The sequence below is a fragment of the Poecile atricapillus genome, chromosome 3 (genome assembly GCF_030490865.1).
Source record: "Poecile atricapillus isolate bPoeAtr1 chromosome 3, bPoeAtr1.hap1, whole genome shotgun sequence".
Classification (NCBI taxonomy): domain Eukaryota; kingdom Metazoa; phylum Chordata; class Aves; order Passeriformes; family Paridae; genus Poecile; species Poecile atricapillus.
The window spans coordinates 7,245,470-7,269,307 of NC_081251.1; the positions used below are offsets into that span (position 1 = coordinate 7,245,470).

General features: G+C 42.6%; 1 protein-coding gene and 1 non-coding gene across 3 annotated transcripts in view; both read right to left on the reverse strand.

The window, feature by feature from the left end:
* The window catches only part of EVA1A (eva-1 homolog A, regulator of programmed cell death), a 205,372-nt gene that overhangs the window by 74,237 nt on the left and 107,297 nt on the right, over positions 1–23,838 (reverse strand). The gene's annotated exons all lie outside the window — the stretch shown is intronic.
* Positions 6,296–6,367, reverse strand: TRNAC-GCA (transfer RNA cysteine (anticodon GCA)). Its single transcript has one exon. It is a non-coding gene; the product is annotated as a tRNA-Cys (tRNA).

Sequence of the window (23,838 nt, forward strand, 5' to 3'; positions counted from 1 at the left end):
AGAGCTTCCCTGACTGGGATGACAGCTGAGGTGTCTCTGGCACCATCTGCCCAAACAATCCCAATTCCAAGTTGCAGCAGCTCACAGGAAGACAGAAAAACTGGGCAGTCAAGGGGACAGCCTTTGAAGTGATTGGATATCCCTGAAAAAAATAAGACAAATTTATCCCTGTAATGCCTGCTTTGTACTCCATAGAATAGTGAGGACAGCATTTCTGTTATCTCTGCTCTTGCCAACATTTCTGTATGTTGCTGTTTAATGGGAAGTACTGAAAACACACATGAATGGACACCAAATTACAGAATATCCCTCCAGGCTTTCTAAGCCTCCATGAGCATGAACCCGAGACAAGTACACGTGAGCACAAATTCTAAGCTGAGATGTGTCATTTTACCCAAATAGAAAGTGGAGTGGAGAAGAGAGAAAATTAAGAACAAATGACAATGAGGAAAGAGAGAGGGGTGGAAAGACCTATAAATAAGCTTTAGCATCTGAGAATAACCAAGCAGAATACCTGGTGCTGCAGTCTGAGGTCTGCTGTGTATGGATGCTTAAGCCTGTGGCATGGAAATGAGTCAGATTTGCTGTCCCAGGGAACACACTCCACTGGAGCAGTTTAGCTCCTCTCAGGGGGGTATGCTGGACTTACAGATCTGATTCTTGCCGCATGATTCTTGCCAGATGTCTGGTCATAGACTGCTGATCACCAGCAAATTATTTGAAAATAGACTTTCAGCTGAGACACATCACTTCCACCCCGAGAGCACTTAATTCTTAAAATTCAAAGAATTGAGTGCTTGAGATCAGCAGAGGAATATTCTTAAATTACAGTTTCATACTGCAAAGCCTCTGCTCTTGAAATATGGAGCTAGCTCAAAGAAATAAAGTGATATTCAGTCCCTCTTTCTGTTGTTCTTGAATGAAGCATGGTATGGATATCTAGACCTGGATTTAGGCCTGAAAGCACATCTGGAGGGTGTCTACTCCTTGTACTTGTTAGATTTGTGCTACATGGAAGAAATCATGACTTCCACAAACATCATAAATGATGAAGAAAATTCTTGGCCTGAAACAAAATATTGTTGTTTATTTTGTCACATTGAGACTGACTCCTGCAGAGATGATGACACCAAAGCCATGAAGCATCAGCTGCAGAGCCTTGCACTGCTGTAGCAATGTTCCTGTGAAGGCAACTGATTGAAACTCCACCATCCTGAGCTAAGGCATCACGTCTTCCCAATCCACATGGTGACACCTATCAAACAGGAGTCACTGCAATATTATCACCCTTATCTGCTAGAGAGGAGAAACTGAAACACAAGAAAATGAGGAGTCTTTGGCAACAGAGAACAAGATGAACAAACACAGCCCTTCTCAGAAAGCTCACCTGACACAGGAGCTGGAGATAAAACATTTCTGGCTTCCAGTGCCAGTGATATGACCAGGGAGAAACCTTCTCCTTCCTGGCATGGCATTTGTTAAATTGAATAGCTCAAAAAACCTTTAAAACTGGGTATGGAGCTACCTCTGCTCACAGGAACAGCCCTGTCTCCAGCAGCAGCACTGCTGCTAGGGAGCATTACATAAACAAGTTCATGTCAGGTCACAATCAGAAGACAGGCAGAGGCAGAAACACTCCAGCAGGCATTATTTTTCCACAGCACAGCCAAAAGCAGGCAAATTTTTAAGAACAGTAAAATGCCAGTGTTTGCAGACACCATTTATTAATAGCAGGATCGATTTTCAATCAGTTTGTACAGATTATACCAACATCATCTATGCTGCACTAAGTTGATGAAAGTGACATAAATTTTCAATGAACAATTATTTAAATCAAGGTGCAAAACTCACCAGGGAATCTACAAAATTCTCCATTTTCTTGATTCCAAAGATCTGTTCCCAAATCCAAATCCATCCAGTAAATACTTAGCCATGAGTGTGTCACATGTGCTATAGAAGAAAACAGGAGATCAAGGATCCTGTCCTTGAAAATTGAAAAGGTAGGAACAGACAGAGGAGTGATTAAATCCTTCCTCTCTCTTGCATTGCACTGCTGATGCTTTCTCATTTTTAATAGAGGTTATAGAGCACAGAGAAATGGAGAATCCCATGAAATTGCAGACTGTGACCCAAGGGGCTCAGCAAGGACAGTGTTTATTCCCCACAGGGCAGGAACGGGGGTTCCTAAACCAGGATGAATCCCAAGTCCTGAACTGGAAATAATCTTAGACCTGGATGTGCAAAGGAAAACTGTACTGTGGTCTCAAAAATGGTTTAAAAAATAGGAAATTTTGGGAATTGCTGATCTTATGGAGTTTAGTTAGATGCCTATAATCACATCATGTTTACTTTTAATTGGTTTCAATATCTCAGAGTTGCATTTTTACCATCAGGAAGGTGATGAATTTGAGCAAGGGGCTTACCATGTAAGCAAGCTGTCAGAAATGAAAAAGGAAAAAAAAGGAAAAAAAAAAACAAAACAAAACAAAAAAAAAAACAGGACAAATAAAATAAGACCTGTCTGACCCTCCTGAAGCCTATAAATTTTGCCCCAGCTTGTTACAAGATGGCAAACCCTCCTTAGTAACTCCAGTGAGTATCAAAACAGGCCATTGCAAAGAAGCACAGTCATATTCTGTGAGAAATAACACAAATCTCTCTATTTATAATGCAGCTCTTCTTGGGTTTTTTCCATTAATCTTTGGCCCATCTGCATACCCAGAACTCAGTCTTTCCAACATGTTCCAGACTCTGAGCTAAGAGTCCTGAATCAAATATTCCCCATTCATACTTTATGCCACTGTAACATTTCAACCTGAAATCCCCAGTGCTTCAGAGAAGGAAGGTTTCCTTCCAACAGGCAGCAGTGGAGCTGACAGGGAATGCTGATGCTAAGCTCCCACTCTCTGCTACTTTTGAGTAATGTCTGTCATGTCAGGCTGGAGAGGTGGATATAACTATGGGACACGTATGGGTACAGAGATATTTAATACAAGAAACTCATCTGAGAACATCATGGCACAGCAAATCTCCTCCACTGTCTATTTCAGTTTCCTGAAGAACTCAGGAATTCTGTGCCCATATCTTTGCTGTCTGCACTTAGGACATCTCCAAGACATAGTCAAGGGCCAGAAGAAGACAATGGTTAGCAACTATGATCCTCTGGATCAATGGGAAAAGAAAAAATGGTCTCATCAAAATGGTGGAACACATTCCTTTAGGAACTGCAGACTACTTCAAATCCCATTCCCTCTCACTAAAGGTACATGGCTCAATTCTCTTTCATCTGTTACATGAAATAAAAGTGCTGTAAAAAAATGATAAAAAATGTTTCTATAAATGTATTACAAACCAAAGAAGGATTAAGAATCTCCATCCTTTACTGGAAGCAGAGGAAAACATAATGACAAAGAATGAGGTAAAGGCAGGGGTTCTCACAAGGAGGTTGTTGCAGGCTGGGGATAAGTCTCTTCTCCCAGGTAATAAGTGATAGGACAGGAGGAAATGGGTTCAAGTTGCACCAGTGGAGGTTTAGATTGACTAAGGAAAAATGTCTTCACTGACAGGGTTGTCAAGCACTGGAATTGTCTGCCCAGGGCAGCAGTGGAGTCTCCATCCCTGGAGATATTTAGAGGATGTGTAGATGTGGCTTTGAGGGACATGGTTTTGTGGTGGGCTTGGCAGTGCTGGGTTAATGGCTGGACTTAATGATCTGAAAGGTCTTTTCCAAACTTAATGATGCTGTGATTCTAAAATATGTAAGAGGATACACATTTCACAAAAGTCAAACTGGTGTAAGAAAATAATATGCTGCACTTCAAACACTCTTCCCCAGAGGAGAAGTTATAAAAACAATAGTTGAAAGATGCATGATTATTTTGCCTAATGCAGTACCAGAAGATGTTCCCATGCTCATTTGATGGGTGCAGGAAAAGAATGGAAAATAACATAGTTGGGTTCAGACCAGGTCAGGTGATCTTCCCAAAGATTGCTCCTGTCTCTTTTCTCAAGAAGCACATACCCAAGAGATTGTGTATGCAAACAGCTACTCAGAGGAGAGCATGATACAATAATAAAAACCAACAGACACATTTAGAATAGTATTAAAAATTAAATCCAGTAGCTGCTTGTTACGCATGTGTCCAACTCACTGCAACGCAATGCTTTCCTGAAACTTGAGGAAGATTTTAGGAGGAGGTAAATAAGTGGATGCTCTCCATACACCACACACATTAAAAAGGGGTAATTAGGCCTACCATCATGGGCTTGTCTGCAGCACATCAATCACAGGCAAAATCACAGAACATCTGTGACAGGGCTCAACAAATAAATAATTAATATACATTAACAATGTGTAATGGAAAAGGAGTCTTATTAATTAATCCAGTCTTGCGTTTTGATGAGCCTACAAAAGAGGTTGATAAAAGTAAGAGTGTTGAGGTAATGGGCTTTTGAAAAGCACCAAATTTGAACTATTGAGTACTATACTTGGCTGGTTTAAAATAAACACAGTACGGTGTAGATTAATTGGAGACCAGCTGATAGCTTTCCAAATTAAATAGTAAATGGCAAATGTTCACTCAGCAAGTGAAGTTTCAGCCCCCTACAGATGTTGGTTTACCAGTTGCTATTTAATGTTTTTATTGCTGACACAGAAGAAAAGGTTAAACTATTGTTTAGTAAGTTTGTGGAATTTTGGGAAGCAGCATGGAATACAGAGGACAATAAAGCAAAACAATCCCAAGAGGAATTCAGTAAACTGCACACAAGCCAACAGTATGAGTTTCAGTACAGTCATGAATGGAAGATTAAACAGTGGAGAACTTGCTTATCAGACATGAGAAAGGAGGCCAGAGAAAACTGGAAAAAGCATAGAAAGTGATGGAATCTAAGTGGTGTAACACAGACATCTTCAGCAGCATAATGCATACTAGAGATTAATACCAAGTAGAAGAAGCAAAGAAATTTTATAACAACCCAACCTGGCATTGGTGCAACTGCTGCTGGTATTCAGAGCCTGTTCTAGAGACTGCAGATACTGAAGAACTAAGAATAATTGAGGAAAAGGACACAAGAATGAATAAAGAATTGGGAAACCTCATTCTGAAGAAAGACATGAGAAGATTTACTTCTTTAATTTTACAAAGAAAAGGATGAGAGCTTTCTTAATCACATATTATAAGTGTTCAAAGAGAGAACTGGAATTACCTAACAAAGTTTCTTCAACCTTAAAAGATCTCACAGTGGCCAGTAGGTAGAAGTTAAATCTAGACATTCAGAGCAGATATAAATCTGATTTCTTTGGCAATTTTGCAAGGGTTTGGGGATACTTACAGTCACTGGGAATCTTCAAACCAACTTTTTTTAAGTTCCATTCCAGTTCAAACAGCAATTAATTTAGGGAGGTCTTATGACCTTTTGGCCTCAGTAATTTATCTGTTAAGTGACAGGGCTTCAAATGCTTCTGTGGGAGGTTATTTTACAACCTAATAAATGTCATCTTTGGGAAAAATTCCATGGGATTCTGCATTTGCCTTTAATGCACTCACTACTAATGGACCACACTGAGTAACTGATTCCCTTGTTTTCAGTTCTCATCAAAGCATAATTAAAATAATGATCTTTCAGCAGATAATAACACCTTTCTAATACTTGTAAAGAATAATCAGAGAATGAATCAAGCAATTAATTCTTAGTTCTTAGTCATCCCTCCCACTCAAGACCCAAACCAGTGTTCACTTAAGCACAGGAATATGTAAGGAATGTTTCCTTCAGCCAAGCACCAGAGCAAAAGAGGAAAATTTGGCATTTGTGACCCTAAGATTGCCACAGTTTGTGGTATCTGTACCCAAACCAGAAGACTATGCAGAGAAAATGGAGATTCTTGCAAGGGCTGAAATAAATGTACTCCTGTGGTTAACACTCACTCCTTCTCTCCATCTTCACTTGCTTTTTGGCTGTGACTTGTCACTTTGGTTGCTCATGTTTTAATTTCCTTCATAATCTCAATCCTGCTACTCAGTGTCTAAGCACTGTGTATGTTTCCTTAGAACCCCAAAAATCAAAGAATTGTCTGGGTTGGAAAAGACCCTAAAGATCCTCTCATTCCAACCCCCTGCCATGGGCAGGGACACCTTCCACTATCCCAGGTTGCTCCAAGCCCTGTCCAACCTGGCCTTGAACACTTCCAGAGATGGGGCAGCCACAGCTTCTCTGGAGAACCTGTTCCAGTTCCTCACCACCCTCACAATAAAGAATTGTTTTTCTAATATCTGACCAAAAAAAGCAGCACCTGAGGGGGCACCTGGAGTTGAACCAGGGACCTCTTGATCTGCAGTCAAATGCTCTGCCACTGAGCTATACCCCCTGCCTGAACAACCTTTCTCTGTAAATGAAACCCATCATGACTTCTCCTGCCCCAGGGAGTTCAAAGCATGGAATATAAACCAGCCCTGCAGAACTGGTCCAGCAAGACAACCTCACCACATTTCTTCCTGAGCCTTGCAGAAGACACACTGGTGTCTACTGGGGTGTAAGACTTCTGGGGCAGCACAGCAATGTCTTATGAATGAATAAAAACTGAACCTTACAGCTAGTGCTGGACAGTGCTAGCCAATGAATTGCAAAATGAAGGAAAATTTGCTCTGCACTCCCTCCCTGCGCTTCTTTCCAGATATGGAACAGGGTTAGCTGTCCAGCTCCTTTGTCCAGATGTGCACATCAAGGCCAGCTGCATTGCCCATCTCTTTTCTCAGCCAGCACCATGCCCTCCTCCCCTCAGCTGAACAATTAATCCACAATCAGGGGTAACAGTGACCTGGTGACTCCAGGGACTGAATCTCCATCTCAAAGCACTGGTGATATTCCCCAAAGGACAGTCCTGAAGTTCAGCCTTCACAATTCAGCCTGAGCAATTCCAGGCCTCTGGAAACAGGCTGGAGAACAGTAAATTTAGCAAGGAAACAGAGATCCTAGAGGTCCCTATTGCTTCACCAGCCCTCTGGCTGAAATATTTAGTAGTATCAAGATTCTTGCTAGAATCACAATATGTGTTCAAATACCAGGACAGCAAAACAGCATGTCCATGGGATCAGCCAGGAGGCTCTGGTATGAAGAATCCAATGCAGGCACAGTTGGACAAACATTGGATAAATCAGTGTGAGAGGCTGAACCCCAACAGAAACTAAGAGAATTTGTTTGCTCTAAATGATGAACCACATGGACTGAGATTTCTGTAGAAAGCATCTACAGACAGGTACATTCACAGGGACTCTGGGTAAGGTGCCCAGACTGAAATGTTTTTGGCACCATTTGCTGTAATTTTGATTCATTCAAAGTTTGCCAGATCAAAAGCTATTAGTACCAGTGCTTCAGAAAGCATGATCCCTCCCAAGATGAGCACCATCTCACAATGACCTACTATAGACAACCCTCCTTCCAAACCATTAATAAAGATCTTAAACAAAAACATTGTTCCCTTCTGTTCCCCTGAGGTATCTTCCACCAAGTCTTGGCATTTATTCATCACTATGTGTTTCTGGTGCCTCCAGCCTGTTTTCAGTCTGCTTTATAATCCTCATCTCCAGTCAATTTAAATTAAATTTTCAGCTCAGTCTTCGTGAAACAATATAATAATTGCCTCAGTACATGAATAAACATCTTATTTACACAGATTAAATGACCATATTTTTTTCATCTACTTGGCCTGCAGTTGGATCAAACTAAGTGATTAAGTTTTGTCTGGATTTCCTTCCTACAAATCTATGTGTGTGTCATCCATGTTCCTTTTCAAAGGTGAAGTCAGCGTGTGTAGAGGGGCTGCATACTTCCTACATGCCACTAAAGGAATCAAACTAATAACTAAAGTGTGCTCTGAGTCACACAGAAAATTCAATAAACTCTTCTTCACCGGGGATGAGGTTTGTTTTAACTGCTTACAGATTTACTTTGTTTAGTCTTTTCTCCAGTATTCCATGACAACAAAATTCACCCCTTCCTTTTTCCATCATTTACATTCCATTTTGGCAACTCTCCTGAGGGTAAGCTAATATACATATGGCTCCATGTGAATGCATGGCACAGCAAATTCTTTTTCCTTCCTTATTTATACTCCTTCACTAGACAGGGAAGCCAAATTTATTAGATAGTTACTAACTCTTAATGACTCCTGCTCATTTGTAAAGATCAATACAACATATTTTCCTCTGTCCTCTGGTTCTCATTTGATTCTTCTGGTTTTCAGAGACAACTATGTGAGCCAGCTCCTTAACTAATTGCATGATAAACATAGCAGGCAGATTTGGTTTCCCAGGTTTCCTTTCTAAGATTTTCCCGTTTCCCATATCCCTAAAAATTCACCCCATTCCTGATGTATTCAGTTAATGTCAGTGTCAAGAGATAGCACAGAAATTCAGTAAATCCAGCAGTACTGACTTCAAGTTCTCATCCTGTGGGGCCTCCTAATGCTGTTGGACAGTTTGAGGTCTAAAATGGGATGAAAGGAGACAAGGCGAGGTAAATATGTCACTTCCACTCACAGCGCTCTATGGATGCTTCCCAACTTGGTGAAAGTCAGCTAACCCACAGGAAGTGCACTAAGGTATATTGCCATGTGAAAAAGTTTCTGTCTCTAGTGCCTACAGACACCCTTTGCACAGATCAGAACTCTTTTTCCACCATGGATATGGGGTCACCCCGGTACAAGAACAGGATTCTGGATCAGTTTCATGTCTGAATCATCAACTTTTTCTGATTTAAAGGGGTGATGGGGGGAAACATGGTCATGAAGAAAGAACTCTTTATTTCTTTGTGTCATTCCACTACACATAAACAGAAATTTCCATCACCAGTCATGAAATAGCTGTTTCAACAGAGTTCTGGGAGTTTGGAGACATACACACCCCAAAGAAACAACCAAACATCTGAGCAGCAAAATTATGTAAATTGGAGAAAATTAAGTGTCCTCTGCATGGGCCCTACCCTTTCAAAGCACAAATATTTCCAAAAACTAAAGCAGAGAGAAGCTTGTTCCTGCTGTTGTGTGACTCAGACTGGCATAAGTTACTGGCCAGGGCAGTTCTGGGACAGCAAAGTGGGGAGAAAATAAAGACCAAATACTGCCATGGTTCAGAAGTGTCACACTGTATTGGGAACACTGAGGTAGTAACAACACAGACTCTCTTGTGAGTTGAACAGGAGAGCAAGATTTATTACCCCACATCTTCTTTTATAGACAAGTACATGAAAGTCCAGAAAGGTAAAACCCTTATTGGTCAGTGAACTAACACATTACTATCATTGGTCAGTGGGGTACACCACCCCTCGACCTTCTCTTGCAAGAAAACAAGAAACTGATAAACAACACCTGCAAGGCTGTCCTCTGTTTCTGAGGATTATTTTGATTCCTCCTTATGATTTCCCAGGCTAGTCTGAGAAAATTGTGACTTGCTTTTCCACAGATACTGTGCTCCCTGCCTGCTGCTTGCATTTAGCATCCACACAGAAGATGTGAAACTTTCAAGTAACTGAACACCAGACTATTGAACATTCCTGGCTCCCTACTGTGTACCACCAGCTCCACGTACCTGCTGCACACACGGGCCAGTGAAGCACAAGCAGCAGCCTACCTCAAATACAACAGTCACAACTGTGTCTGTCATACTTCTATCTGAAAACCTCGTCACTTACTCAGGTTCTGAAAAGACATGTGAACAAAGCTGAAGACACAGTGAAGATCTTCAAAATGGGCAGCCCTTTAAGGAGCTTCAGGCTTGGGCTGTGGGTCCTAAGGAAGGATCTCAGAGAGTCCAGCAATGCTTGCTTGATGAGATGAGAAAAGCAGGACAAAAAATATCAAAATGGACTAAATAAGTCTCTTGGTATCAGCATCTGTGACTCGCTTGCTATCAGCATTGTGACACTGCATTACTTTCTTCTGTTGTCTTGCCTAAGACCTACTGAAATGAGAAGCAGCACATCTCACACAATTTATTGAAATCACTTCAAGTCTCTGAGTGAAGATAACAACAGATAACAGCATCCACCTTCACGGAGAACTTTCATCTGAGCACTTCCATGGATTCTCAATACACCTCATCACATCCTAGTCTTTACCTTACTTACTTTCATCACTCTTCTGCAAAGTATCTTCATATTTCATTTTTTAAATGCAGAGGTGAAAAGTAGAGGGAATAATTGACCTGTCTAAGGTCACACAGGTCTGCTCAGGCTTCCAGGACTGGGTCAGACAGAAACTTTACTTGCACTTTTGGAACTGCAGACAAATCTTATGGGTGATTGGTCCTTAAGGCTGTGCTTGGAGCTCTGCTGCTCCCTCCCCTCATGACACCAGACACTGCAAAACCTGTCATGAGCTGGCAGAACAGTAAAGGGCATAAGTACCAGTGTCAGACCTTGTGAAGGTGCTTCAGGTTTGGTGCATGTGCTCTAGGAGCTGCCAAATTTAAAGAAATTCAAGAAGATTTTTGCAGAAGTATTCACAGAGACAGCCTGTCTCCACATGTCTATCAATAATGCTCAAGTGTCAACACTTCCAGGCCTGGATCTGAAGATGCCCTCACCTGCTATAGGTTTGCTAATGGCCATTATCTGGTTCATAAATGGGGAAAGTCAGGCACAAAACAATAAAACAATTCTTCTGCAGTAACTCAGATCAGAACTGGAATATAAAAAGAAACCGAAAAATTGAAATCTTGGCTCAAGTATCCTGTATTATCTACAAAGTGTTCTAACTGCTCCTCTCAGAGTTTTCTCTTTCATTCCTTTTCCATCACTCACACTTCTCTCCCATTGCAAACCACATCTCTCATTGCCATTTTCCTTCCTGTACTCTTTTCCACCATTCTTATCCCAGCAATTTATCCCTTCTTCCCAGTTCTGCTGCTTTGCTGCAGGTCTTTCCAAATACCATGGTATTGGGCCATCTCCCTGGGATCAGAGTCACTTCTCTGGAGAGGAACATGCAGCTGTTGGTGGCTGGAAAACAGCCAGAGGGCCCCTCACTCCCCCCAGCTATGCTGCAGGAGGATGCTGAGTGATGGTGTCAGCAAAGAGCAGTAAGAGGTCTTGGCTGCCTGTTCAGTACCTGAAAGCAGCCCCTGCTAGCTGGAAAACAGATCTGAAAGAGGAAGGTTGCTCCCCCTGGCCTCAACCAAATGATATTTCATCCAGCATGAAGGAGATGTTGACAAAAGAGTCTGTGTCATCACAGATAAGAGACTTTTGGATGGTAGAGATGTGCCTCCACCTGTCACCTCCACTCCAGCAAGAGATAGGACACTATCAGAGGCTCCTACTTGCCCACAGCCAGAGGTGAATGCACTGTGTTCCAGTCTGCTCATAAAAAGGGCTGTCAGGGTGGGCAGAGGGAGGGCACAGGCAGGACAGCCAGCTCTCCTGTCAAGAATCAGGGTTAGAAGTGGCTTTAATTAGAGCATTGCTGCTTTGATTTGAGAACACAGGGATTTGAAAGTCTACAGGTTTCATGTTAAGTCCTTTTTGAGCTCAGGAGGAAGGGCTGGACTTGCTATTTGTGAGCATCTCACTGATCTGCTCCTTGGGTCTATTAATCCACGGTGTCCTCCCTCCTCCAGTGCATCTCTTCCAGGATATACTTCATTAGTTCAACCCAACTACACACAATTTGCTCTCAGAACATACAATGGCCAAATAAAGGGACTAGTGTGGCATGCAGCCACGGGAAAGGGGATTGAGCACAGCACAGGTACTCTCCAGGCCTGCCTTCCCAAGCAGCGTGTCTCCAAGTGATGAAATGCAATGCTATCAAATATCATGACAGAAAGCACAAATATATAAAACATGAGGGTGCCTCTTAAAAATAAATGTTGCTCCATGATCTTTTTCCCAGGAGAAGGAAGTTTCCAGAGTGCTGGCTCTCTGCGTGTGGTATCACATATTGCATGGTCTGTTCCCTATAAGCTCTCGACATATGCTACGAATCTGCCTCTGCACTACAAGTATTCTAAATCAGATGCTTATGCCTTCTTCTGATCTTTTGCAGTCACACGTACATACATTGGATTTTGCCACAGGCTATCCATCATTCCTCTCTTCCCAGCATCTGAAACACATGACTTGCAATTTGGTTTTATGTGTGTTTTACTGCAGTTTCCATATAATCACACAGGAAACTTAAATTCTCATCTTATGAGCCCAAGTCTGCAGATCTAATCCTTGTCTCTCAGAAGTGTCATGACTGAATGTCTGATTACTGACAGTCTGTATTTCCCACAAATGAGGGAAAAATCAAATTCAATTGCAATAAAAGCCTTACCTCTCGCAATCAGCTGTTTACCTGCATAATTTTTTACCTTCTACCCCAAAGTAACATTTAAAGCCCTTAGGCTTTAATTTAATTGCCACCCTCAGCCTCTGAGTCTGCTCATTTCAGCTGTGGACTAAGCACAGTGGTGCTGCATGAGGTGGACAATTTCCATCACCACAGGCCAGACAGCTCTGCTAAGGCATCCATCACCCTCTAATGACCCAGATTTCCTGCAGGCATCAAGGGGAAGCTGCCTCATCCACTGTAGACCTGTCATGTCTCAAGACTGTGACTTGCCCCTCTCATTCCTCCCTCTCCTCCCTTTCTACTCATTCACCAGGAATTCACCATGCCCATCCCCTTCCCCAAGCCAGACTGGAAGTGGCAGGCACAGCTGGTTGGCATCATCCACCTTCCAACTGCCTCTTTTAAAGGCCATAAAAAGGACAAGGGGCCGTGGGTCATCCCAGCCCCCAGCTTACCCCAACCCTTTACCAGCTGTACAAACCCTCCTGCCCCAAGAACTGACATAATTTGGCACTGCTCTCACCAGAACAGTGCTGTCTGTACACATGCATGTACAATACCTCACCAAGGGATCCTGACCCCAGAAGGGCTCACCCACCACCCTCTGACATCATGTTGTGTGTGTCTCATCCCCTGAAATGGCACATTTCTGTTTACTGTCAAGGAATGTCACTATTCCAAGAGGGCACATCCCAGGCAGAGGGAGATTCCTAGCACAAATATGTCCTTGTCAGTTGGGTGGAAGAAGACAGAGGATTTTTTAGCCCTCTGGAAAGGGTCTAACTGGGAAGGGCTGACAGAGAAGTGGTCTGGTGAGATACCTACCCTGCACATGAAGCAGATGGCACAGACACATCAGAGAAGCCCTATAAAATACTGGTTAAGCTTTAGTCACAAGCCCTTCATCTGCTTCAAATATGGGCTCTACCACCTTCCAGCTGGGGCTGGAAAATATCAGGTCTGCTCTGCCTGCAGGGCTTTGTGAGTTTGTATGTTCTGAACTCCTGCCAGGAGTAACTTTGGTGCTGGAGGGATCAATGTTGGGCCCTGTGCAACACATCCGTAATGCAGTGACTTATGCATAGAGGAGGGAAGCTGAGGAAATTCCCTCCCACCACAAACTATTTCTTGGCTCCTTGCATTAGTTGTCAGCCTTGGGAATATATTTTCCTCTATTCCCACTTTTCTGTGGTCTGCATTATCATTTGCTAAATATTAGTGTGTGCTATTTATCATGGGGTCCACAACCCTTGTCTGCTCCAGGGAGTTTGCAACTAAGTCACAGCAATAAATTTTCTGATATTCTATGGGCTTTACAGCACTAAGAGGCACACAGCTGAAATCATTATCTCAGAGCCTTCAACCCCAAATGTCACAGTGAAACACACATCACCAAAGGCAGGGAGGATGCACAAGAGCACAGGTTGTTTATACTCAGAGCAGATTCAGACTCGGACTCCAAGTCTGCTTACTAATAGTGACAATTACTGCAGCTCCTTTGGTTTTATAACATGCTTGAAAGGCTCAGGGAAACCACATTATCTGCAACTGTCTTTCAACAGCACGTTTGGTTCACGGGATCTGCTGGGCTAGCAAAGGAAAGGGTGTGTTTGTGGACTGGAAATCTGTTCTAATAATATCATGGTGACCAGTATGGTGACTCAATAAAATGAGCACCATGGTCTACAATTACTGCTACCCTTCTATGTTTATGGAAGAGCAGAGTCACCTGAGACCTGACTCAAAATCTGTTGACTCCCTTGAAATTTTGCAGCAGGTCCCAGGGGCCACTTGGACAAGACATCATCTCTGACTGACTTTTTCTGCCCACTGTGTTTAGGGAGTTTGGACTTTCTCCCAGCAATAGCTGTTATCTAAGAAGGGATTCAAACTTTGAATAGAAAGGTTACTTCAATATCTCCATATTTCTGATCCCAAAACCCCTTTCAGAGTCATTCTTGGTTAATGACTAGAAATGCTCCAGCTTCTCTTGGCAATAGGATCTGATCCTAAGAACCTTCAAAGCAAACGAAAGTTCAGACTGAACTGTTAATATTTAATAAAGATTTGGAGGGGTAATTAAAGAAATAAATTAAATGTACATGTCCAAAGGAAACACTGGTCTGAGCAGTTAGTATTTTTCAGTTATCAAATTAGCCCAGTTTGGTTTCCACTGCCAATCTAAATAATGACAGATGTTGTCCAATCTCTTTTCCTTCCAAGTAGGCTGAGAAATCACAGCCAAGGTCATTAGTTTGAGAGAAGAGACATTCTCTGCTCTGAATGTCCCAGACAGAGGTGCATGGAACAGCTGCTCCTTTCTCAGGGGGAGAGAACAGCAAAAGGAGAGGAGGAAACTTGAGCAGACAAGTGGCCGTGCCTGTGGACAGAGAGAATGACTGGCATTAGCTGGTTTTGCTTTGCCAACCTTATGGCAACAAAAATGAGAGAAAGAACTGGACAAAAATATTTGAGAACAGCCAAAGAACAAAAAATGTGGCAGATTTTCCTGCAGTGGCAGGGCATACCCCTCACCTATGTTCTCTTGCTCTCTCACTATGATGGGAACCAAGTTCAGGGTTCACTGGCCATTCCCTGGCCAATGCCAGACTCATTCCCTAACTCACAGGGGCCATATGGCTTCCCCCATATTTTTTTTCAGCTCCATAGCCCTTTCTGACAGCAAAGCTGTGTTGATCTGGAGCAGGGATGTTTTTTAGCATACCAGGCTCAAGAATGCCATAGCCTGTTATCTCAGAAAGACTGAGGAACAAATAAAGAGGGACCAGAAGAATAATGATCAATAAAAAGCCTTGATTTGAACTTCACATGCGGGATACATCTATATTAATAAACTAAAGGGCTCAAGCACTGGCTTGGAATTGTACACGGATTGTAATTTATAAAATATCCAGAGATATTTTGGTCTGTTCTCCACCCTGGCATGGCCCAGGGGACAGAACAGGGACTTTTCACTGCAGCTAGTTTGGATATAGAGATTTCCTCTATTCAGATGTGAGCCATGCCTTGCCACTTGCCCTTAGGGCCAGGGAACATTTTTACTGCACAAGTGTAGCCCATGGGGACTCTCTCCAAAACACAGTTAAATACCCAATCTGGCTGTCCATTAAAAGGGAAGCCTGGCAGACCATAGCTGCCTCCTTGATGTATTCAGACTCATTCCCTGCCCCCTCTGCTGCTTGGGAGACTCCAAATGCACGGAAAATGCTGGGGGCTGCAAGCTGGGGGGACTCACCCTGGCACAGGGATTTCCCACCAGTAGGCACCAAACCAGCACTAGTAACTCCCAGGACACCTCCATGGGGCAGTGGAGTGGCCAAGCATGGCATGCTGCAAGGCTGGCTGATGGTGCTGATGGGTTTGGAGTCAGCTGGAAAAGGCTCTAATTAGACTGTGCTGGCTTTTGCCAAGATCAGGGCGGGGTAGTTCCTGCTAGAGCCTCACAAACCACAGGACCTGGTTGGAAGCTGCATGCACTTAATGTTCTGCTTAAAATGGAGAGTTTCCCTGTGTTTCTGGAGGTGTTCATTTCACTGGAGGGGCCTGGTCCCCTCTTCAGGTGACACAGGTTGTCCAAGCAAGCAGCTCCTGCAGGCTTGGCTGCAGCATATCCTTCAAACCAGGCAGAACCTCCCCTGCAGAGCTGAGCACGCAGGATGGCTGGGCAGTGAGAAAGCAGGAGGATTGTGGAGGTGCTCATGGATCTGCTGGTGACACCCCAGCTGCTTCCACATGGACAAACACCACACAGAGCTGGTGAAACCGGATCTGCAGGAGCATTCTGCCTGATCAGGTACATAATCACCAGGAGCTTTGACTATGGGACATGCTGTTATTCTTGTGTTGGTCCAAGGCATTTGTGTTTGAGAATTGTTGTGTTTTCAATGTTACAAACTGTAGCCCTAACAGTAAACCCCTGCTTCTGAGTTGGGTAAGCTTCCACTGAAATAAAAGATTGGAAGAGGTTTTCTTTTTTCACTAACTGGGAAAGGGAAGTGCACTCCAGAAGGACATGGAATCCTTTGATGTCTCAAAATAGAGAAGAGAATCTTTGCTTTTCTGTGCTGTAAGAAGGACATCATTGCCATGTCAATTTTTGGGATCTGCTGTTTTCAAAGATGGGTAAAAACAAGAAATAAATAGCAACACGCCTCTCTCCCGCATTCTTGTATCCTCCACAGGAACAGCTGCCACAGCAAGGAAACTATATTAAGACCACTGCATCCCTCAGACAAAGATAAACCCTTCCCAAGGTTTCATCTTTGGACAGTGACAAGAAGCTGGGAAGTCAACATGTAACTGTCCACATGGGCATTCCATGTGTGAGAACCCATTATTGTCAGCACTGACCCAAGAATAATTCAGCTGGTCAAATACCCATGATCCAGTTAAATATGACTATTGAGTGCTTTTGAAAGGCCCTAGGCTGAAACATCAAAGACAGATTGTGCAAATATTAGGCAGGATCTATAAATAAACCAAATTGTCTAAAATATCACTTTATTTGTATATGTGGGCTACTGAGCTCTACATACCTTGTCAGTACAAAAACAAATCTCCCTGGCTACAGCAAGAGCTGTGAAACCTCTGCACAGTTACATTCAGAATCAGAATCAAAACCTGAATCCCATCCTGCAAAACAGGGTTCAAACCCACTGAAGGCTAAGAACTCTTCAGAAGAGATGTTATTTACACAAAGCAGATACTATTTAATAATGTACTAATTTTCTACATTTCTGGTAATAAGACATGAAGCTGTCAAAGACTAATATGTTTTTTAAAAAAGAAATTATTTCAAGCAATTTAGTAGAATTGTAATCAACAATGTGCTTGAAGTTAATTTAGACATGATGAGGTTTGAAGACTTAGGAACATAATTATTGAAAATAGATAATTTTCTAGAAAACATATTGAAGATAAGAACTATCTGGCCTATCTTGACATTCAGATGTCGACAATGCAGATATTCACATCTAGTCCAGTCACAACGGGTTCCTTTAAAAATGAAAGAGAGAAGCAAGCACTTGTAAGAGGTACCTGAGATACCTACTTGAAAATGAGATGAACTGCAACATAGAAATGCCTTTTTCTTTTCAAATACTGACTACAAAGGGAGGCCAAGGTATCTAGTCCATATGTAGCTGATTATACCATAGACAGCTACATCTGGTCAGCATTAGAGCATGTTTAATAACACATCTATTTGCAAATGCATTACTCTTCAATATGTCTGTGCACTCAGTACTCCAACCTTCTACTTATACTCCAGGTCTCTAGTCCAAACCTTTAGTCTTGAACTTCAAAGTGGGTTGGATCCAGCTACACTGAGACCTACAATTTGCTCAGTAAGGTCTCTCAGGAAAACACAACTCTCCAAGCCAGGATGAGACCCCTGAGACACAGAGACACAGAAATCCCTTCAGGAAATCTGCAGAGAAGCACTTACAGAGAAACAGAGGGATCATTTCAAGTCCCTTTACATAGGAAAATATTTTTGCCATAACAAAAATATCAATGCTAATGGTTAAATACATTTCCTTGAATAAAATCTGCCCAAGACTTCAGGAAACACATTTACAAAGACTGGTCATGACAGAAAGTAAAGCACTTTCTATGATCCTGGGTTCAAGAGCCCCATGTATGTAAAGAGCTGGTGAACCTTTTCACAGCTTGAGACAGGTAAATCATTTTTTGCACCAGTCTGGCTTGAGAGTCCAAAAGGCTGGCTCAGCCATGAGTGTGTCGGCATCCCGGGTGTGGGGCGCCGTTTCTTGGCCAGCTGCAAAAGGAAGGTAAGTCCCTCAGCCAGCCAGATCCATAAAGCAGCAGCTCACACTGTTATTAGAGGCCTGCCTCCCCATCTGGAAATTAAATACAAACATATGCATAGGCCTAAGTGTTGCTTAAGAGAAAATCACTACCCTGACAATGCTGAATGGGAACAAGAAGTAAAGAAAAACAGAAAGTACAAACCAGTATCTGTGCCTTCCCCATTTAATTTTCTGTACTGTCAGAGGTACCCTCATATCTAAATGAGCACAACTTAAAGGACAAAGAATTATGAGGTGAAGAAAGAAAGAAAATCCATTTGTTTGTTAGTTCTGTAACAAGCTAAGAAATATCTGACAGAAAATTTACATTACACGTGTTCCAACCTAAATTTACTAGGTGGTTCAATCCTCACAAAAGAGAGTCACAACATCACACCAACATCCTCTACTTCATTCTTCATTGACACCCAAGGCATCTGCAGAAGGTTTTGATCATCTCTAATAGCATGGAGGAGAAAATTTGCCTTTCCTCCCTGTGGGAATCAGATATAGCTTTCACACAGCAGAAGTCAGACCCTTTGATCAACATGCAGCATGTTAAAAAACATGTGGTAGTATGTAATCCTGAGCTATATCCCTAGTGGTTATATTTTTTTCCACTGGGGTAAAAGTCGAGAGGAAGGGAATTTAATATTAGTTGTTTTTCATAGTAATAAAAATTATAATAAGAAGAAACAACAACAACAAAAGTAAGATAAATGTGAGATTGTCATTGAATTCATGCCTGAGTGAATTATCATGACAGAAATGGACATGTCAGGCAGGAGCTTAACACCTGATCATTCTGAAGCTTCATGTCAATAAAGTTCTGTAGGCACTGAAAGCAGAGACTCCTCACATCTATGTGATCATGTCTGCACTCGATGCATAAACCAAAACCCCAGGGAGCAGGGGAGGCTGCTGCTCTCTCCTGCCAGATGCTGAGCAAACAGCCCCAGGGTCCAACCAGCCAGGCAGGAGGAAGCACAGTGACTGCCCAGAGAGCTGATGATTGATCAGGGTTAAGCAGAAAATCTCTTGCCTTTAGGGCAGTGCCCCTCCACTGGGCCATGCTGACTACCATGCCTGGGGAAGAGGTGTAGTAGGGGGTTGCCCTTTTGTAAGCTGTTATTTTCTTTCTAATTTTCCATGGACCCTTTTAAAAAAGGCATTTCTTGTCCATTCCAAGAGGCATTTTTTTTCTTCTAAAGAAAACACTTTGAGAATTTCATCAAAGCTCGAGGCAAATACACATGATCCAGGGACTAAATAGCACCATCCCCATTTACAGGCTGGTGCTTGATACATACTCCCTGGGTCCCTGCAAGCTATGAGCACATCCAGGCTGGGGCAACTTTTGACCCAAAACAGGTTTGTTGGACTCCAGATGAAGCTGCATACCAGTTTTCTGTCTCTCCCTGAGGCTTTGGCTTGAACCTAAATGGAGTGACACCATTAACAAAGAGACCTCCAAGACTCTGCCCTCCCTCCCTTGCTGCTTCGCCTTGAGGCAGGGACACCAAGGTCCATCTGCTGGGATTAACCAGCCTCCAGAGTCTTTGCAGGCAGCTGTGAGATGGCTTTCAAAGATAAGAGATGGCCCACGGTGGGCTCATGGGTTAAGAATTTAGTTAAATATCTCTTTGGAAGGGATCTAGTAGGATTTGCTTCATTGTTTACATTATGCAGTACCAGTCATCCTTAAGACCCCCGGCCTGTGTGTCAGTAAAGCTGGAAACACAACCAGCCAGCAAAGGATCCTGATACTGCTCCCCATGATCCTGTTCTCCCCATACAGAAATGCTTCCCTACTCTGACATTCAAAAGTTCCTACATTTTTTGGTTCAGTTCACCTAAATGAGGGTTAATAAGTGAAATACTGAGCAGCAGGATACTTGGGACTGAAACTCCAGAGAGAAAGTCAGCTTTTTTTCCCTGGGTAATGGTGCTGCTGCTGCCCAATGCTGAAACACTCATGGCTAGTATATGGCAAAGAGATTGTAAGTTTCTGCTTACAGATGAAAGTCTTGGCCCCCAGGGGGAAAATAATCATAAGCCTGCTCAGTGTTTGTTAAAAGATACAGGTAATTTTGGAAAAGAGCAACAAAAAGACAATTGAGTGGCTGGGCAGGTTGATTTATGAGGAAAGATTAAAGGAGCTGAACATGAATGGCTTGGCTAAACAGTGACTAAAACAGGACATGAAAAGTAGCCACTGTCAACAGTATTTGAAGTGTCTGTCTGAAGGGGCATTAACTGTTTGGGTGTGGATATTTTGAATAAATGGAGGTCTTGAAAAGGAGGTTGGAAATGCAAGTGCCAGGTGAATGTTAAGGAAAGTTAACCAAAGAACAAGACTTCCATGGTAATCTCCTCCCCACAGTAAGGTGGGGTGCCCCCCAAAACTATGCTGCATAGACTTGACTTAAGGAACTTCTGGGAGGTGTCTATCTTAAATGCCTCAGTGGCATCTCCATCTCTAAGCACCAGGGCAGGGACAACCAGACAGCATGACAATAAAAGCCCATTCCAAAATTTCCATACAAACAGAAGATAAAATGCCCATGCCTTGGGCCTCAGAGATCAAGCAGAAATGCAAGGAAATGTCCAAAGTGAGGGGAAAGGGATTCCCTGGAATTCTCTTATAGAACTGAAGGATGATGTAGAGCTGGGTTTGTTCACAGGTAGTGAGAAGACACATAAAAGCCAGCCTCTACACTCTGCCATTACTTCTGGCCTGTCCCAAACAAGAACTTGAACTGGAATAAGAGAAATTGTTTTTAGTGACACTAAAGAGACCCGTGTTGGTTGTAATTCAGCTGTTATAAATCACATAACTCACATTAGGCACAATACCCTCCTCCCTGCCTAGTCCACACAGGACTAGTGGTTTGACCATGGAGAGCCACACCTCAGGTTCAAAACAGCAGTAAATTAGAAATTAACTTGCCATACCCTACTGCTTTCTTTTTATTTCATATAATCAAAGACTGGGCAGGAAATACTGCATGGTGATAATTCCATATCTACTCATGTAACAATGAAAATACATTGCACAGAATATTCATTGATAAGAGAGTTGATAGTTCTTCAGTTGAGCTGCTATGACACAAACTCCTGTGTAAATGTTGTCTCCACACCCAAAATGAGACCAACACTTTCTCCCAAAGTTTGGCTGGCCCTGCCTATGTAACATCACTCATAGCAAGAAACACTTCTTAGCAAGTGAGTGCATTGCAAAACAATCCTTGCTGATGCCTGTAGGTGTGGTAACATTCATTAGTGCACTTCCCAGCAATTAAATTACACATTTGATCATAGAGTCACAGAATCATTTAGGTTGGAAATTACTCTAAGATTGAGTTCAGCCATTAACCCAGACAAGTTCACCAGTAAACCACATACCCATGTCCATGTAGTTCTCATCAATGGTCTGCAGACACCCCTGAGTGCCTATTATACTGATTTTCTATTACAGCAATGGCTCAAAAACCTCACCTGTACCAAGAGGTCATGTATATTTGCAGCACCGGTGACTTTCAAAAAATTGCTATTTTTGTTTTCTTCTCTTTGTCCTGGTCTTCTAATTCTCTTTTCATGGTCAGGAACAAATTTTCCAGATCCCAGAGGATTTCCTATTTGTTTAACATTAAAGTGGAGAGAGGGCAGTGAGAGGTGCACAGCAGAGAAATGTGCGTGTGCTGGCAGAAGGGCCGTGAATCCTTCTATAAAGGGTGCAAGGAAATGCCATTGTCTTGATATGTTTTTTAAAAGGGAAGGCAAATACATATTAATGCAAAAATATCTTAATTGGACATGGTGTCAAACCCTCCCTTTAAATTTAATCTAATGTGTGTTTCACTGAGCTGTCAGCAATCTCCAGTAGCCTCCAGGCACTAATGACCGAGCATCAAGGTGTCAATGCTTCTGGCATTAACCTCAATTAGGAGGAGTTAGGGTGATCGCTGAATCAAGGGTCAGCCACTCATTGCTGAGACATTCCTCCAGCTGCAGCCTGCAGTCTCCTGCTTGAAAAGGGCTGGCAGACTGGCTGCCAACCTCCTCACCAGTAAAGAAGTCTCATACCTGCCAACATTACTGTTAATTACTATATTTGAAATCTGCACAGGTCTTAACAGGCATGGAGACACAACAGTAATCCTATTTATGAGTCTATTCAATGAGGTTCCCAGGTAAAAAAAAAAAATAACCTGTGGTATTGAAATTATAAATATCTACCACTTACTCATGGTCAGAATTTTTAAAGCATCATTAAAGTCATCGATATGATAAAGAATGGACAGTCTGTACAGCAGGGTTAAGCTTGCAGGGGAAAAAAAACTCACTACAGAGATAACCCATGTAATTTTGATTCTGCTCCATTTCTCTCTCTCCAGAGCTCCTGAAAGGCTCCATTTAGACATGTGACATTCAGGTGACATCCTGCACAATCACTCTCAGGTAGATCTGCTTTTCTGGGGTGAAATCATGGATGGATCATGAGTGATTTTGAGACTGAACCACTCCTACTCAAACATGGAGGTCTCAGGACAGCCAGGCAGAGCCCTCCAGATCCACCCCAGGCCTGAAATCCACTCTGTAGATGGCAGATTGTTGTTCAGCCTCAAGGATTTGGGCATATTTATGCCAGAGGAAATCATTCAGTGAGAAAATCTATTTAGTAACCTCAAAGTTGTGTCAGCCACCATCAAATCTTGGTTACATTGTAGTTTAGCATTACAGTTATTACAGTAGAAACTACAGGTCCATTATAAAACATTTCTTAAATTTCTAAATTTATAAAATATATGAATAATACCAGAATGAAAAACAAAAGTCCCACCTGCCTCCTTCCTATCACCACTCCACTAAAACAGACTGACCACTCTTCCCTGCAGTCTTCCCCTGTGACTTTTAGGCCACAGTCCTTACCAAATTAAACAAAAAAAAAAACATACAAAACATAGAGATAAAAGGATTAGAGGTCTCAGGAGCACACACCTTATGAACAGTGGAAGTCAGGGGTTGCAGAGTACTTTAGCTAATTCTTCATGGGACTCTTTCCATAGCAGAAGCTCTCCCAGAGTAAAGGACCACAGCAGCAGGCTGCTGCCTAATTGTAAGGTAGCACTTGTCTTACAGCTCATTCTGCTTAGGATCATCATAAAAAGTGTCCTTTGAATTCAGTCTCTGCTTCCTCCAGTTCCTTTTTCTTTCCTCCCCATCCTCTAGGCAATGATTTTTATCTCCAAGCCTCCATTTCTTCTCTGCAGGAATCAAAGGGGTTTCAAGCCTTTCCCTTGAGGTGACAGCATTACCTGTTCCTCCTCCACTTGAGATGCAGAGCTCTGCTTCTTCAGAATATTTATTTACCCTGACCTGTATCAGACACAGGCTCATTCTGCCCTGCTAATGAAGAGTTGCTGTGTCTGGCCCAGCCAGGCCAGGCATGTTCAGACTCTCCTGGGTTCACTCCTATCAAGCTACAGCAAGCTGTACAGTAAGCAAAGACAGCAGCAGCACAATGACAGTTTTCAATTACCTGATTTACCAGCCTTCATCTTAAAACTAATGAGGCTGTTTGTGTCATGTTTGACATCCCAGTGCAACCACTAATGTCAAACATAAACAGCTCTTTGTCCCTGTAGCATGTTCCTCCTTGGTGCAGGATGGCAG